This window comes from Balearica regulorum, chromosome 33 (assembly GCF_011004875.1).
Source record: "Balearica regulorum gibbericeps isolate bBalReg1 chromosome 33, bBalReg1.pri, whole genome shotgun sequence".
NCBI lineage: Eukaryota > Metazoa > Chordata > Aves > Gruiformes > Gruidae > Balearica > Balearica regulorum.
Genome location: NC_046216.1, coordinates 6326 through 17399, shown reverse-complemented (window position 1 = coordinate 17399; position 11074 = coordinate 6326). Strand labels below are relative to the sequence as shown.

At 52.5% G+C, this 11074-nt stretch overlaps 1 pseudogene; it reads left to right on the top strand.

Moving 5' to 3' along the window:
- Positions 1-2326: 2326 nt before the first annotated feature.
- Positions 2327-10588, top strand: LOC142599014 (A-kinase anchor protein 1, mitochondrial-like; annotated as a pseudogene).
- Positions 10589-11074: the final 486 nt, after the last annotated feature.

The following is an 11074-nucleotide window of genomic DNA, read 5'->3' as shown; positions in this document are numbered from 1 at the left end:
GACGGATTTTGTCTAAATCTGTGGAGATTCTACCGCTTTGGTCTATGTACATACAACAGCTTATATTTATGGTTGCACAAACAGCACCTTGTGAAGCTAGTAATAAATCAAGGGCCGTTCGGTTTTGAACGACTTCTTTTGACGGACTAGTTATTTCAATTTGCAAGGCCTGTATTGCATCAGTGGTTTTGTTGTCAGTGTTTTCTAGTACAGATGGAACTCCATGATCTTTGAGGTCTCTTCCAAGCCAAACCATTCGCTGATTCGCTGCTTCTATGAACCCCTCCAACTACATGCTGGGCCCCCTTCCAGGACAAAGTGGATCCCCGTAACTCCCCCAGCACAGATTTGCCACTGTCCCAGTACAAACTAGATCCCTTTAACCCCTCCCAGCACAGACCTGCCCTGTCCCAGGTCTGGATCCCTGAGCAGGGCAGGGGCCAAACCGACCAGCTGACATGGGGCAGCAATAACAACCAGCCCAAAACTGGGGCAGCCAAGAGGGGCAGGAGCAAAACGGCCAGTCCAGCCACCCCGAGGGGGAACCTGGCAAAGCGGTGGCAAATAGAAAGCTAAGAGACCCTGGAGGGAGGAGAAAATGTGAAGATGCGGAAAAGCCACCCACAAACGTTTTTTGGATCCCCAAGGTGAGAGAGCAGCTGGGTGGGGACGTGGCAGCCAGACAAGGTCAATGCAGCACCATTGCTGAAGGGGTTTCTTTGGTAGCGCTAGTTCAGAGTTTGCATAGGGCTGTATCTCAGGGGCTGATCAAATTCATTGGAAATGAACCTCTAAGAGATCTAGTGCTTTGCTCCACGAGTCGCATGGACAGGGTCCTGGACCAGGGAAGAGTGGCACAGAACCCTCAGCATGCGGAGTGTTCCAGCCAAAGCAGTGAACAGGCACGCTTACAGCCCTGGGCAGGTTTTATTCATCCGGCTGGTGCGGCTCGGGGAAGAGGTGGGAGCTCTGCCAGTGGACAAAGAGCCCTTGGCCAGCAGCGGTGGGGAAGCCCAGTGGCTGATGGCTGTGGGAGGTGCCCGGGCCCTGGCAGCTGTGTGGCCTTGAGGGGACACGTCCCCGTGCGTGCGGCCCCGTGTCACAAAGGGGCAGTGATGCAGCACCCGCCCGGCGATTGTGACCTCACCGGACCGGGGCTTTATAAGCTGAAAAGCGGGCCAGCGAAAGCCAGTTGGGCTGAGCTGTCCTTTGGGATAACTTGGCTCCTTCCCTCACTACTTGCACGCCTTCTGTTTTCCAACCATTTCTCGTTTACTGCCCACTTCTCCTCAACTTCCATCTTCTTTCAAAGGTAACTGTGATTTGACTTTCAGGACAGATCACACAGTAGGTAGATACGGGATCAAAGTATAGGCTGGTCCAGACCTTGAGAGCTCGAGGCTGAGCTCTTACTCCTTTAGAGGCTGGCCATGGCTATGGGTAGAGTTCCTAACTGCTAATTCTTCTTAGTGACCCTATCCTAGGATAGGTGAGTAGCTGAGCCTGAGGCATTGGGCTCAGCCTAGACTGACAGGAAGCTCACCCTGCCTGATGGGGTAGGAAGGGAGACAGAGAAGGAGCAGGGCACAGGCAGCCATTCGAGTAGTGGCTGAAAGCCGATAGATAACTCCCGCATACAAGGTGGAAAAGTGTGGGCTGGAGAGCAGAGGGCTCTGCTGCTGACGGTAGCCACAGGTCAGCAGCAGGTCCTTGTCTCTCTCCCTGTAGAGACTCAAAGCAGCTTGCCCTCCAAACACACCTTCTTGAAAGCCCTGAAAATCTGGAGTGAGTGCAAAGCACTTCACCTTCCGTGAGTTCTGTTTTAGAGCCGGAAGTGTGTGTTGTCACACCGTGAAACTCTCAGGACAGTGATGCTGCCTTTCGAGCAGAGAACTGGGGAGACCTGCAGTGTCTCAAGTCTGTGTCTTGGAAGGCTTGTGGTCCAGCTCTGTTGTGAACCCGGCCTGGCGCTGGAGAAACTCGCAGTGCTGGATGCTGTCCTGTGTGTAGTCCTGACCTGCAAGGCTGGGGCAGGAGAGAGGTGGTGAAATGGCTGGAAGTGTAAAGGTGAGGTCATGTGAAATCCAGGAGTCTAACGGTGAGAAATGTCCAGCTATCCCTCGTCTTAAGGCAAGGATCTTGGTCTGTGGTCTGCTGGTAGAGCAGAGATGTGAATGTAAAGAGCGGCTGGAAAAGCAGCCTGTTCATGCGAATGGAAATAGCTCGCCACCTTGATGAAACTTCAGCCTTCCTCTTCCCTTGCCTGTGACTCTTTTCACATGCTTTCTGTTGCTCCTTCTAGAGAGAATTGCTGAGGCTCTGGAAAATGCCTTCATACTTCCGCAAAGTCATCCCATATGCCATCCCTGGGGCCCTGGCCCTTCTTGGCTGCTGGTGGATCTATTCCCACAGAAAAAAGCAGGCAAGCTCTTCTGACAAACAAGAAGGAGTAGCTGCTGAAGAAGAGCAGCAGCAAGAAGTGCCAGAGGAGGATTCAACACCAATGGAAGAAGCAGGCATTCTGGCGAAAGAGGCAGCCTTCGAGGAAGAGGAACGCCCAGAGACTGAAACCTTGACCTCCCTGCCATCAGCAGGGTCGACGACGCCTTCTCTTCCCTCTCAAACTCAGGAAAGGCCAGATCTCTCAGAGGACCATCCAGACCCGTCTGTAACGACACTGCAGCCCAGCACCGTTGCAGACAACAGTGCAAAGCCAGAACCAACAGGACCTCAGGATGAAAGCAGTGGCCCTGCTTGTCTTTCTCTCCCCCTGACCTCGGAGTGTCACGGCAGTGCTGCGGTGAGCCTGGTAGACGATTCAAGCTCTACTGCCAACCCAGATGAGTGTGCAGCAGGTGGGTATGCATTTGCTCTCAGAATTCCCATCTCTGTAGGATCCCGTGTTAGCTGGGCGATCTTCAGGGTCTGTTGCCAAGGGGCGAACAGGCTGGTCCCCTTTCAGTACAAAGTTAATTCTTGTCTAAAGCTAAGCGTGTGCTTGAGTAGCCCAGTGAAGTGGGCCGTGTCTGGATGGAGGCCAGGCTGTTGAACACCTTGCTGGTTTGAGACGTGCTCATCCAAGTGGTTTCTGCTTCAGTTCAGGCAGCCTCTAGGAAGCACTGGGTTCCTCTCTGTGCTGACGGGCTGCTGCTGAATGGAAGCTGGAAGGCAGCAGGTTTCTGAGGTGCTGCTGGATGAAGCAGGGAAGTGCTCTGAGGAACTGTGATCAAATGAGGTGGTTGCAGACCACTTCCCCGGAAGCCTTGTGGTTTGGAAGGGTAGGTGCACGCCAAGAAATCCCTAGAGGGAGCAACGTTCGAGGAGTTCCTCCATCTGTCTCGGTGTTGCTTTTGCCTTCCACATCCTGGATGGTGTGCGCCTGGCAGAATACAGCGCTGCCTGAGAATACAACTGTTAGGTAACCCGTCTGACCTTGGAGATGGATGTTAAAATCCTTTAGAAGAGCCTGTGGCGCCAACAGCCCCTAATGAGGGGATGTCTTGGGTAATTGCTACAAGCAGTTGGAACCAAGCTGCTTGCTGCAAGAGATGGGGATTGAGTTTGCCAACAATGAAGGATGAAATGCACCGAGCATTTTCAGTGGTGAGCGCAACCCTAGGAAGAACAGGGTTTTGCCTTGTTGTGAATGCCGGTGTGCCAAGAAGGTACGGGAGTGTGTTGTGGAGCCTGGGGATGAGAAGGGCTGAGAGCTCTGCACTCAGCTGAAGGGTAGGGAGAGGGGCTACAGCGGGTCAAGCTGATGATGGGGCCATGTTGGATAAGAGGTCCTAGAGCTGACCTTCGCCCCCAGGCTGTGAGACTTCAATCCTCATCCTTGTCCAGGAAGTCCATGGCAAACAGCTGCCCTCTTTGCCTTTGCCTTTCTCGGCATCTGTGCCGTGCACCTAGTGAGGATGTGGCAAATGGGAAGCAGCTGTTGGGTTTCTTTTTCTCTTTGGTCTTGCGCTGGATGGTCTGACTACTTGCAAGCGAGTGAGGCTCTTCCTGCTTCCGCTGGTTCATCTGGAGGGAGGAAGGATCAGCCTTGTCTTACACTGACTGCACTGTGTCTGGGCTCTGACCAGGAGGAAGGTGTTTGAGTTTGCCCCCTTGCCAAGTGGGAGGATTCCTGGTATCAGCTGATGGTTTGGAAACAAAACATGGCTCAGCTCTGGCACCTTCTTTCACATAGGAGAAATTTGAATGCCTAGGAAGAGCTCAAAGGAAGCTCTCTAGGAAATGCTGCATTTTCCTGGCCTTGTGTCTGGTAGCTGGACTGTGTGGGTTGTCTGAGTGCTAACACGTGTGCATGTCTTGTAGGTTTGGCTGTCAAAAGCATGTCTTTTATGGACAATGACTGTGCCATGAGGAAGGCAGTGACGCACCAGTATGCTCGTCCAGAAGGAGACTCCCGCAAGTCCGACTTTACTATCTGGGAAATAGAGGTCCCAAAGGTAACCAAAGGTCCCAAAGGCTGCTCACACCTCCTGCCCTGCCCTACATAGCCATCTTCTGGTTCTTCCAGTCTGGTACCGGCTCTGTGCCATCCCGGGGGGAGATCCGCAACCACTAAACGGAGAGGATTTAAGCATTTAGCTCCCAAGATGTGAAGATGAATCTATGAAAATGAGCTGTGCTTACGGATCTCTATCTACCTGACCTTTTCCCAGACCAGCCGAAGTCTGCCCTGGTCCAGCATTGCCTTTCTTCTCCCGTCTGGCCCGACACTTCAGGACCTGGGAATGTGGCTGAAATAAGCCACAGAGAAGAGTGTAGTTTGATCTCTGTTCCTCTTCCTAACTGTTGGTTTCTCGACTCTTTCACAAAGGCTTTAGTTGGCCGCTTGAATGGCAGAAAAGGAAGATTTATGAACTACCTGAAGGAAGCGTCTGGTGCCACAGTTTACGTCACAAGACTCCCTTATTTCCGTGACTCCCGAGTCTGTCACATCGACGGTAAGTGGAATGCCTCTCGATTTGTGCTCTACTATGTAGCTTGGGGGCATCGATGGGCAAGGAATTGAAACAGATTTTGTGGCTTTGTGAGTCTAGTGCTTTAGAAAACTTTTCTGCTCAGTGCTGTTACAGCAGAGGTATCTGCCAAGTCGCCTGTGCCTTGGCACGTGAACCCTCTATTCTCGAGTTGAGAATGCTTTTTAACACCTTCAGCTGCTGTAGTTTAACCAATGCCTTCTGCAGGGTCACTTCAGGCTTGAAGAAGGAGCTAGGGCATGCATCAGGAAATACAGCAGTCTTGCCTGTGAAAGATGTTAGATTAGTGGTGGGGGTGTCCTCAGCATATATGTGCTAGAGACTTCCTTTGGGATTTTTGTCTTCCAGGCTCCGCACAACAAGTAGAAAAAGTCCTAGGCCTGATTGGCCAGAAGGTCAAAGGGCTGTGTCTCACCAACATCCACGCTCTACCTCCACCAACACCGTGACGCTTCATTCGCTCCTTATGACTGCCTGGGTAAGTCCCAGCTTGCTGGCTATGCTGATGTCCGGGTGGAAGGCTCTTGTTGGTCACTGCTCGCGGAGTGTGCTAGATCCACGTGGCTGGTTCAGAGCTGCCCTGAAAACCAGTTTGGTTTTGTGCGGCTCTCCGTTCTCCAGCTTGCGTAACTGTTACAGATCAGATTGATCTCCCTGGTCTTCCACTCCTGCTTCCATTCTGCCTGAGCTGAGAAATGGAGACTCATAGTATCATGTAGGTTGGAAAAGACCTTTCAGATCATTGAATCCAACTGTCAAGCTAAGACCGCCAAGTCCACAACGAAACCATGGCCCCGTGTGCCGCATTTACACGCAGCCTTTAAAATACCTGCAGGGATGGTGACTCAATCACTTCCCCTGGCAGCCTGTTCCAGTACTTGACAACCCTTTTGGGGAAGACATTTTTCCTACTATTCCATTTAAACCTCCCCTGGTGCAACTGGAGGCCGTTTGCTCTTGTCCTATCTCTTGTTGTTTGGCAGAAGAGAAAAACCCCCACCTCACTCCAACCTTCTTTCAGGTCCTGGGAGAGAGTGGTAAGGTTTCCCCTCAGCCTCCTTTTCTCCAGGCTAAACAACCCCAGTTCCCTCAGCCGCTCCTCATCAGACTTGTTCTCTAGACCCTTCGCCGGCTTCACTGCCCTTCTCTGGACACGCTCCAGCACCTCCATGTCGTTCTTGTAGCAAGGGGCCCAAAACTGAACATAGTTCTCGAGGTGCGGCCTCACCAGTGCTGAGTACAGGGGGACGATCACTGCCCTAGTCCTGCTGGCCACACTATTTCTGATACAAGCCAGGGTGCTGTTGGCCACCTGGGCACACTGCTGGCTCATGCTCAGCCGGCGCTCAAGCAACAGCCCCAGGTCCTTTTCCGCCAGGCAGCTTTCCAGCTGCTCTTCTTTCTCAAGCCTGTAGCGTTGCCTGGGGTTGTTGTGAACCAAGTGCAGGACCTGGCCGAGAGTCTCTTCCTGTACAAGGTGGGCCCCGGCCCTGCTCTCATTTCCTTGAGAACAGCATGGCGTGTCAGGGAATAGCTTTCTGCTCCTGATCCCAAGCAGCCTTTGCAAGTGAAATACCAGAGTGCAAGGGCTTTTCCACCCGTGGCTGTAAGCCTCAGGAGTTGCTGGCGGAGCATGGAGTTGCTGTGAAGGAAGCTTGTGTTGCAAGGCACACTAATGAGACTTTCTTTCCTCCGATGACAGCTCTTCCTCCCAGATGGAGTTCCTGTAGAAGTGCTTGTGGCCAACCAAGTCGATGCTGGACACATGTTTCTACAGCAGTATACACACCCCACTTTCCACGCCCTGCATAGCCTTGACCAGCAGATGTACGCCTGCTACTCTCAAGCTGCAAGGCCAACCCTGCCAACTCCAGTAGAAGGCAAGTAACTTGCTTGCTCACAAATGGTTCAGCTGAGAAACTTCTAGTGTCAAGCGAAAGCCTGATGCCCCCGAGTTTGGCTTGGGAAGTTTCCCAGTGGATGAGAATGTGACAGTTCAGAGAGTTGCTTGCCTAGCTGCTGCCAGAGCAGAGATGTTGCTCTACTCTTGCCTATCCCCCTCATGCCTGGAGTACCCCCCTCCCCAGCCACTTGGCTGCATGTTGAACTGCAGAGTGAGATCAAGTCCGCCTCGGGGGATTTCTAACCAACCTGGCCCCTGGAGGATTTTTGGTGACTCCTCCCAAGTCTCCATCGGGTCACTGTCTGCACATGGTGTAAAGTGGAGGGTGCATCACAAGGAAGGAGGGGGAGGGGTCCTTAGGGCTTCCTTTCCTTTTTGGAGACAGAGCTCACTGTTAGTGACCAAAGGCTGGAAGGGAACTGGACACCTGGCTAGAAGAGCATGGTAGTGGCAGGCAGAGACTTGAGAGTACAAGCCAGCTCGCCGGTGTCCCAGCGGCAGGCTTGTCTGATGGAGGGCTGGGGAGCGTGGAAGGAAGATGGCAGCAGCATGACAAGAAATGCTGTTGATTCTCAGTAGAGAACTGTGCAGCACTAGGACTCAGCCTGAAGTGCTGATTTCTGGGAAGCCACTCCAACGGAGCTCTTCTGTTTTGCAGTTGGTATTATCTGCGCGGCTCCAGGCCTGGGTGGCGCATGGTTACGGGCTCAAGTCATCAGCTACTTGGAAGAGACCGGTGAAGTGGAGCTCAGATACGTGGACTACGGAGGATATGACAAAGTGAAGATCGACACGCTCAGACAAATCAGGTCTCTAACTGCTCTTCTCTGGCTTGAATCTTCATCAGAGGCGTCCGTATCGTTTGAATTGCTTATAGGATTTTCCAGCGCTGAAGTGGGAAAAGGTAGAAAGGTTTGTCTCAGCAGCGGGTGTGGAGCCCTTGGGAGCACAGCAAGCTCCTGCAAGGCTTTTCTGAAGGGGAGGGGAGAGGCAATTGCAAATTCTCCCACCTCAGCGTGGAAGCTGAGCAAAAGGAGGCCTTCAGGAGGCCCCAGAGTGTAGTTAATTGATGAGGTAGGAATAAGACTCGGATTCTCTATGCCCCAGCCCCATGGGCTGGGAGAGCCATACTGGATGAGGGTTTTCTTACACAAGCCCAGGAAAGACTTGATTGTGCCCCAGAGGTGGGGGAAAGCAGTAGAGCCTCCATTAGGGAGGTGGGTTTTGCTTGGAGCCCAGTCCAACTTGGCAAGCTAATCAGACAATTTATTGCTGCTGCTGCTTAGAGTGCCTATGCTGCCCCCTTCTGTCACAGAGTAGCTGTACACGCCAACCTCATTTTTAATCTGCTGGACAAATAGCTGGCATTTCCCTACGCAAATGACGGAGGTGCCTGGTTCTGTGTTCAAAAGACTAGCCTCCAAGCCCTGGCAGAATGTCAGTCAGTCACTGCCTAGAGATGCTTTCTGGTTTGCTTTTTTTATTCCCCCTGCCCTCACTGCCCCCCATTCTTTCTGGTGATGTTAGAGATGCAGGCTGTGCTGGTGTCTCAAAAGCTGCCCTTCTGGGTGCGGGAGGGGTGGCTGTAGGAGCTCAGGGTCAGGCCAGGTTTCAGCCCTGGGTTTGTGGCTGGCAGCACTGCAGGAGGTACAGGCCCTGCCAAGACTAGAGGGATGGCAGGGTTTAAGCTGCTTCTAGCAGAAGTCAGTGTTTTGCATGTTCCCGGAGGAGATCAACCTCGTTCAGGATTTGTGGGCTTGTCAGGAGTTGTTCACTTGCTGCTGGAGATGGTCTCGCGGTGGGGAGCACGAAGGAGAAGCTGTATTTTGCAGCAATTTGGTAGGAAATAAGCAACTGTCCTCCAAAACGACAACCCTTCTGCCCAGTCACTTGTAACTGGATTGCCAGGGAGACAAGGGTTTCCTGCTGCATTTACAGGTGTGGAGTTAGCAACGGTACCCACGTCAGCTGTGCAGGCTGAGAGACTGGAGCTGCCGGTGCTTGCAAAGAGGGCATCTGGCACTGCTCAGGTGCCTGCCAGCCTGCGGTAGAAATGCTTTTGAGCTCCCTGTGAGAGTCCTGCGCTCTGTGCAGGGTCCGTAAAGTCCTGAAGCCCCTGAGCTTAGTTTATTCAGGATCAAAGTACTCATGGCAGCTCAAAGGTACCGCAGAAGTCTACTTTTCTGTCTTGCAAGCCTGCTACTTCATCAGCCACCGATGTTCACGTTCACTTAGCTGGTGGCTTTCGAAAGCACTTTGCCCTTTCCCTTTGGCAACACAGCAGGCATACTCCTTGTGTGACCTCCAGCTTAATAGACTGGGTTTAGCAAGTGCCCACAGCAAGGGGAGGTGAGGATTATTCTCTGGCCTAACTGATGTAGGAGGTGCAACAAGATGAGCTGAATAGTCCCTTCTGGCCTTTAAAGCCCGTGACTCTCTCTCTCATTTGTTTTCTCCTGCTCTCTTCTTTCCACAGGCGAGGATCACTTTTCTGCCAAAGCTGACGCCGCTGTTGTTGAGATGACCCAAGGCGCAGTCCTAGTGGCGCAGGTACCTGAGAGCTGTCTGCAGAAGCCTTGATGCTGATTTGACTGCTGCTGTTATCCTCTGTGTTATCCCCCTAGCCCACGGTCTGTGTGTTCAAATCCAAAACAAGGGCCGAGCTTGTCAGGCCGGCTGCTGGGCAGGGTTCTTGTGGAGAAATCTGGGTGCTGAGAACTTCCTTGTGGAGCATCGGCACCGCTCCGGACGCTGTGGCTGGGAAGGGTTGAGTATTCCCTCTTGTTGCTGATGTGGGCCAGGAGGCAGGGCTCCTGAATGGCTTTACAGAGCACAAAGTGGCCTGATGTCCAGCGGAGAAGTATTTGCCTGGGTCTGCACTGCTTTGCCAGTCTCGGCTGTCTTTGCAACACCGACATCTGGGACCTGGCCTCTGGCTGGCCAGAGGGAGAAGTAAGGCTTCTGGCAGGGTCCCCAAGGCTTCTGCATGTCGTGCCTGATCTCAAGGGAGAGGCGCTTCCCTCTTTTGAAGTGCTTCTACTCATGGCTGTAGCCATTCCCGTCAGTGGAATTGGGACGAGTGGGAAGCTGATGGCATTTGTGATGCTCAATCTCAGAGCTTCCTTTGCTTTAAGGCAGTGCTCAGAGGCGTCACGAATTCTAGCAAGGGCATGGATTTGAGTGACTAGAGACAACTTGCCAGCAGGCTGTCCCAGCTGCCTGGTAGCAGTAGCTACCTTTCCTCCAGCCTCCACCTAAGTTGATGTTTTGAGGACCTGAGATGCAGTGACTGGTGCTAGCCTTGTGTCCTCCATGGCTCGGACCAGAGAATTGCGGAGAATTGCTCACACTCATCACCTGAATGAATTGCTGCAGGCTGATGCCTGAAAACTAATGTTTTTCTGTCTTTCCGGGTCACCAATTATGACAACGCAACAGGTCTGCCACTGATCCAGCTGTGGAACTTGATGGGAGACAAGGTGCGTATGTTGACCTACCGATTTTTTTCAACACTGTGAGAGTTTCTGATTATGCAGACTTGTGATTGGTGATTAGGAACTTGCTGATGTTTCTTTCTCGTGGCTTGTTCACCTTTCTCCTTTTTTTTTTCTTTCTTTTTTTCCCCTCCCTTTAGGTGGTGTCAGTGAACAGAACTCTGGTGGAAAGAGGATTGGCTCAGTGGCTTGTCTACTAGCCATGTCCTGGGCACCTTGGGAAGTCTTTCTGCAAATAAATCTTCTTTTGCACTATTACAACCTGGTTTGGCAAGTTCTCATAAGGAAACCTATTGAGAGCTGCGTGCAGAGTTTTGGTGGTCCATTCAAAGGCGTTTTGCTCCACTGTTACCATTTCACCGGAATCACACGGCTCATCTCAGTGAAATGACAACGGGACGTTCTCGGATGATGATAACCGGTTAGAGAGGGATGGGTTACTGGGGAACGCCCGCTGGGACGTCGATGTAATAAAGGCCTTTTGATCATCTGTGCATGCATTGTGTTTGTGTATCCGATCCTGCTTGGGTCTGGCTCGGTGTCACCACTGGCAGAGGCCCCTCCGGTGTCGCCGCCTGGATCTGACAAGTGGCGTAGTCGGCAGGATACACAAGCAGCCATGCCGCGGTTGAGAAAGGCGAAAGGGGAAGGCGAGAGCTGAGATGGAGCTGCTCGTGCACGTGGTG